General features: G+C 31.3%; 1 long non-coding RNA gene across 1 annotated transcript; it reads left to right on the top strand.

Moving 5' to 3' along the window:
* Positions 1-29: 29 nt before the first annotated feature.
* LOC105449682 lies at positions 30-4,841 on the top strand. Its single transcript, XR_974368.1, has 2 exons — positions 30-316; positions 2,662-4,841. It is a non-coding gene; the product is annotated as an uncharacterized LOC105449682 (long non-coding RNA).
* Positions 4,842-7,103: the final 2,262 nt, after the last annotated feature.

Here is a 7,103-nt window from a genome sequence, read left to right as displayed (position 1 = left end):
TCACACACACACACACACACACACACACACACACACACACACACACACCGCACACACGCACGCACACACGTATGCAAACACACGCACGTACGCACGCACAGTACTTGCATATACTTCAGTGGCAAACACGCAATTTCGGCACTTTTCACAGAGAATCCACAGAAAATAACGATAGATGCAAGATATATTCCACCATGAAACATGTATAATTCCACCATAAAGAGTGAACGATACACGAAATGATGTGTGTACGTGTATGTAATTTAAGTTACATAAATTCGTGCGATGATCGACTTCTAACACAATTGCATATTAGGTATGTATTATATGAGTGCATAATAGGTATTTATATAGAATCTATATAGCTGTATAATTGTAACGAAATGCCAATGTCCGCGGACCTAGGCAGCTGTGCAAATCCGACGATGTACAATTAATTAAATTGGGAGTATTGTTAGACCTGCAATTGCTTAGGCCCTTCCTACCGGACACAGGAAGAAAGATGAAATAAAACGAACGACACAGAAAAGAAGTAATATTTCAAAAAGTCAGTCGAGACTGAGAGAACAGGGGAGTAGAATAACGTAATCGAGTTATCTTCCAAAAGGAAAAAGAATCTTAATGTGATTCGATTCTGCAACGCTGTGCTAATATCAATATTGATAAAATAATATTCTTTTTTTTTTGTTTTTTCTTTCAATTGAAATTACAAATTCATCTAAATCTATATTTCGCACTGGTGCGAAATAAATGGCAAGCGTATGAGAGGAAAAAAAGGCACATAGCTGCATATTAAAAAAAAAACCTAATTAGAAAAGCGTATTTATTTGAAATTGAAATTGAATTGAGTGCGTAATCGGTGCATTCGCATTTTTCAATATGAGATGAATAAAATTTTATTTATTTTCTTGTAACAAATTTATTAGATTTCGATATAATAATATTCTTCAGTTGGATTTCTTCTAAAATTGCAATTTCGGCTGGTCTGAATTTACTTAGCACGTAAGTTTTGATGAATATATAAAATATAAATTATACAATAATTTCTCAAGTACGCACGAGTGGGTAAAACATATTGAAACAAGAACTTCGGTTCTATTCGTTTTAAGTACATTTTGTCAACTTAATTTTTATTCTATTTTTTAAACACTATGATTGACACACACACACACACACACACACATACATACACACGCACGCACGCACACAACATGCCGCACGCACACACATAATTCGCGAATTGTCTATCATGAGCAGGTAGAACGGGTTAAACTGAATTTCGAAAAGTTCTGAGATAATAATTAATAAATACATCCGCGAATAGGCGTGCATTCGCATGAAGAGACAGCCCACGCATTTATCGTTGCTAGCAGCGTAGCGAGATATTTGAAAATTTGCTTTATGGTATAATATTTACACACTGTTTTTGCGTAGTCAATGCTGTTTATAGAGCACACCGCCAAACATCTTGTCGCATTTCTATGCAACTATGAATGCATGTAAAAGTGAGCTGTCTCTTCGCACGGTTGAATGCTTATTTGCGAATATTTAATAATCTTATTAATTATTGTGAAAATCATAACATGATATAGAACTTTTTATTCAGTTCAGCTCACTCTGTCTATAATCTGCAAATTATGATACATTCTGTGTATGTGTGTGTGTGTGTGTGTGTGTGTGTGTGTTGTGTGTGTGGTGTGTATATATATATATATATATATATATGTATGTATGTATGTATGTGTATATAGAATGAATTACTTCAAATTATACAATTTTCAATTAATCCTAAGATATAAGCTTTCTGGAAAAATCTTTTGAATTAAATTTATTTAGTTTCGAGAATCTATGATCAACACAATATGTGTCAGATGAAAAGTTTCTAAAATTTTTCAAAATTATTTCAAAAATAAAATTATATATTTCTTTAATATAAATCGATTCTCTTTATTATCGAATATGTGAAAAAATTAATGTACAAAATTATTAAAAAGTAAATAATTAGAGACTAAATATATAGTTAATATTTTATAGTCTATCCCGATATATTGAATAAAACATGAATATCTGGTAAAGCATTTATTTACTTATAACTTTTTTATAATTTTACGAATAAAATGACGAACAGAATCGATTGATGTAAAAAAAAAAATACATTTAAAGTGCAATTATTTATTGCAGATTCATTGTATCTATATACAAAAAATTAGATCATTAATTGAGTATAAAATCTCTTCATATCTATATATTCTAATGTAAAATGAAAAATATTTTGTTATATATTCATTTTTCAATTTAATAATTTTTTTATGTTGAATAATGAGAAAAATTCGATTTATATAAAAAAAGATTTGGTTTAGTTTAAAAAAATAGACATTACTTGAAACTTTGAAAAGAAACAATTCTGACTGCAGAATGTTTCCAAAACTAAGCAAATTTTATCCGAGATATTTCTTTTTATAAAACTTATATTTTAAGATTTGTTGATAATGATAATTTCTAGTAATTCACTTTGTTGTGTGTACATGTGTGTATATCATATGTTGACATTTAATGGAACGGATAATGAAACATATTCCATCTTTTGTTCACAAATTTTCATTGACACGATCATACTTTACATTTATAATTTATCCTCAAACTTAATCGATTTTTTCAAAGGCGGAGTGGGATCAGCAAGAATCAATCTGTGCAGACACATATAGTAGTTCAAAGGAGAGTTGTAAATCAGAATGGCAAGGAAAAGTCTTAAAAAAATTGTTCAATGGCGCAGATGGTATGATATTGTGATCTATACAAGTTACAAATCATAAAGCATCCACAAGTAGTAGATATTTAAGGTAAATATATACATAGACACACATACACATATACACTTACATACATACATACACACATACATCCCTCTATGATGTGACTAGAGAAAGGAGACATTGTCTTAGTAAATGCATATGCGCAATAGCGTGTGCAAAACACAAATGTGTAATTGACAAGTGGGGACAACTACAAACGTACCTAACTAAAAGAAAAAAAACGCAGAGAATGAGAGAAAAAACAGATATAAAGAAAACAGAAATGAAGATACCGTCTGATACATGTAAGAATAAGCAAAGTAATATAAAATAAATGAAAGAAGAAAAAAACATGATGCTCCTGCCACGCAGCGAGTCTTTAGACAGCTTTAAGAGAATAATTATAAATAATAAAACAATTATTAAATAATTACAATGAACTTTCTATATGTTGAATCGTGTCTAGTGAGAGAAGTACTATCGAAGTAAAGCAACACAAAAAAATTAATACTACTATTGCCACACATAAATTAATGCATTTTATATGAACCACATTGATTAGTTATCTCTTTCGAATGTTCTTTTGTTTTTGCTTTCCTTTTCTTTTTAATTTTCTTTGGTAATATACATAAACAGAAAGAGTGGTTGTTACAGAGTAGCTTTTGGTGTTTCGTTTGCTGTTTTATGAATGAACGTTGCGCGGTTGGTGAATGAAGGACCTCTTTGCCAGAATGTTGAAAGTGTCTGCAAAGAGGCATTGGAGTTTCATTTACTTGGGTTTTCTATATATTCGATGAAGTTACACACACCGTCACTGTTATCCATTGTCACGCGCTATTATTGTCACGTAGATTTTTCATAGATATGATACGTAGCGGGCGACAATTATGTGTAGCGATAACACCGACATTTGCGCCATAAACAGGATGCGATCTACGTCTTTTGTTGCAGGACGACTCGTCAATCGCGATATAATCTTTCTCGCTGCGCGAAGTTATGGTTCATAAAAGGAAAAAAAAGTTAAGAATGAAAAACCGCATTGTTGTTGCGATTATTCTTATTCTTATTGTCATTATTATTATTAATATTACGATTATATTGTCATTATTCTTAATATTATGATTATTCTTATATTACCACTACGATTAACTATTAATACTTATTATTATCAAAGCGTTAGTTGTGTACTGGTGTCATTAATAGCGAAAATTATATTGAATCGGCCCGTTGAAACCGGCTGATCTTTTTTCTTTCTTTTTTTTTTTTAGCATTTATTATGACAATGATCAATTGAGTTTGTGAATTCAGTAGCTTTTTTCCGTTCATCTCCCTATTCCTATTCTCAATTTCGATTTCAGTCAAATCTCTCCTGTCTCTTCTCGTCTGTATTAAAGTACACTTTCCTCCCCTCTCTTTGGACTTGCATTTCGTTCATTTTGAGTGATCCGAAACTCGAGTTTGGAGTTGTGTTATTTTAAAAGGCGAAACGAGACAACAGAAGCGAACCGAAAAGGAGAGAGAAAGAAAGAAGGAGAAAAACTGAAAAAGACAGAGAGAGAGAGAGAGAAAAGAGATGGGAGATCACATGGCGCCATCAGAATTTTGACAGCATTAAATTAGATGTTACTTATTGTTAGATTCAGCGATTGAGCGGATTGAGCAGAGTTAATTATCTTTCCGCGCGTTGCGTTTTCCTTTTTTTTTTTCCTCCTAGCGCGCTCTCGCGTGTATGCATGCGTGCGTGAATGCTAAATTCGTGTACATGTGTAAGCTCGACAATCGAAAACGAGCGAGCTACTCTTTGTAAGGCGAGACAAGATATTGAGAAAAAGGAAAGCCAATCGCAAGGACGATGCGCCGTTGAGCACGTTAATACTGCGATCCTCAGAGGAAATTATATCGCAGGAGTAATACGTGTCCTTGCGAATTATTACATTTAAATCAATAGGTTATGAGAATCAAAGTTTGTTGTTGCAGAAAACAATGAGAATTGCTGCGATTGGCCTTTGTATGTCATTTGATTTATTAAAGATAACAATCTGTTGCAAACTTCTAAAGTTTTTCATCCCCTCACATACATGATAAGTCCTTTCCAAACGTCGCATGGCGCATCTGATACATTATTCAAACAAAAAATGATTTTTTTCGAACACCATAACGAGATTATTCTTTTCCTGTAGTTTTTTTAGACACTGAATCCGAATCCGATTGTAGAATTGTTTTATCACATCATAATTTTGAGAAAGGAATTTATGCATTTTAAGCAATTTGGAAAGCACGTTGGGTTTACCTTTTTTCTTACTTAATTTTACTTTCTGAATCTGAAAATCGTAATTTAAAATTATCCTAGTATCTGGGAAATATTTCTTCATATTTTAAACAAAAAAAGCAACAGTTGATTTTATCACTTTGTTGAATCATGTCTGCGAGTTTCTCTTTGTTTTTGTAAAAATATATGTTTTGATATTACTTAAGCCCTCATCCTTTGATTCTTATTAGGACTTGAGAATCTGGAAGTTACCTTTAAGTTATATATATATATATATATATATATTTTTTTTTAAGTTTTGCTTCTAAATACCTCAAAAAGTATAAAGGATGCAGAAAAGTTTCGGATAAAAGTTATACTGTTTGAAGGAAGACAAATAATGACAAGAATAATTAAAAAAAAAAATTAATTTTTGAAGATCATATAAAGGGGTATCGCCATTTTTCTATATCGAATTATATAATTTTTTTACATAATATGAGATAATTCGTTAATTTTTTTTCCTACATTTTTTTACTACAAATTTCTTCGTCTCACCACTACATTCCATGTCTATTTCAATCCTGTGAAAGGATTTTCAATTCTGTTCAGTTCAATTCAGGGATATTCATATAACTATAATATCGGTAAATCCGACCTTCCAGTATCGCCTTAAAATTTTTAAATTTATGGATCGAAATTGAAATGGCCTTCGTGGAAATAATGCATTTATATTTTATAATGTACGAATAATATAATTTTTTAATATAATATTAATATAATATTTTTTGGATAAGGTAAATTGAATTAAACAATGCATTTCCTAGGCACAATTTTTAATTATGAATAACGTTTATGGTTCATTTTCATGAAAAACTATATTTTATTATAAACCATATTTTTTAAAAATTTATTAGATTGAAAAAATTGCATTTTTTATCTAGAATTTTGAATTAACTGGTATTCACAATTTACTTTTTAAAGCTGAACTTTTTTTTGATTGAACGGCATAAAAAATGTGCTTCATGCAATTCCTATAAATGGATACAAAGGTATTGGGCATTGAAATGGAGTCAGATTTTTAAAAGTTCGCTTTCGCGAATATTGAAAAAAATTTTTTTCAATCCATTTCAATCCATTCTCGTTTACTAGGTGGAAATGTAAAACTTGTCTGTGAACATACGGTTTCAATATAGTAAAATGTCTAAAATGTGTGAGCGCATGCACACAACACGCACACACATTTTCAAATATTTTTAAAGACATTTTACGATATTGAATCCGCCATTTGCAATTTGTTAATTTTGACATTGAATTTGTATTAAATGATTTAAAAAATACTTAAGTGAAGTAAACAGAATTGGAAGCTGTTTGATAAATAACGAATAAGGAAGGTCAATGCACGATCATAGCAGGATCTTGGTGCTTCTAATATTTTTTTATGTGATTTTATATACGTATCCTAGCTTTGACGAAACTGCGTGCCATTACTTTCGAATCTTAACATATATATGTTAAGATTAGGAAACGATCCTTGCTTTAGTTTCGATTCTGTGTTTCTGTTCAGCGCCGCCTAAGATGCAAGAGGGTTATCGTTTTCGTCGCGAGAGCGCTGTAATCAACTTTCTTTATGTACTCCTACTTTATTTCCGTTCTTTCAATACTTCTCCCCAGTTCGTTAGTAATCGCAGAGAGAAGCATGAGAGCGGCCATCCCGGCGTTTTTCGCAACATCGGTAAAAGTTTTGACCTCCCCGTACACTAGCGCCAATTGACCGGTATGAAGCCAGCTGTCGAACTAACGATTTCAATAATTTCAAATACGTCATTCGATTGCTAGTCGTTTGCTAATTTTTGCATCTATTTTTATTTTGTTTGCATATTAATTATTTTGAGTAAAAAATCGAAAATAAAATTTGGACAAGTGTAACGGGCGTAACCGCCATTTGAAACCTTTATCTCATAATTTTATAAATATTTCGGTGCTAAAACGTTTGCTAGTCATTTACTAGATCCGTATATACAAGTATTTTTCCTATTTTATCGATAAAATTGTCCCATATT

The sequence above is a fragment of the Wasmannia auropunctata genome, unplaced genomic scaffold (assembly GCF_000956235.1).
Source record: "Wasmannia auropunctata unplaced genomic scaffold, wasmannia.A_1.0 LD336074.1, whole genome shotgun sequence".
Lineage (NCBI taxonomy): Eukaryota > Metazoa > Arthropoda > Insecta > Hymenoptera > Formicidae > Wasmannia > Wasmannia auropunctata.
The sequence above is the reverse complement of the archived record's forward strand: the minus strand, read 5'-3'. Positions and strand labels throughout refer to the sequence as shown.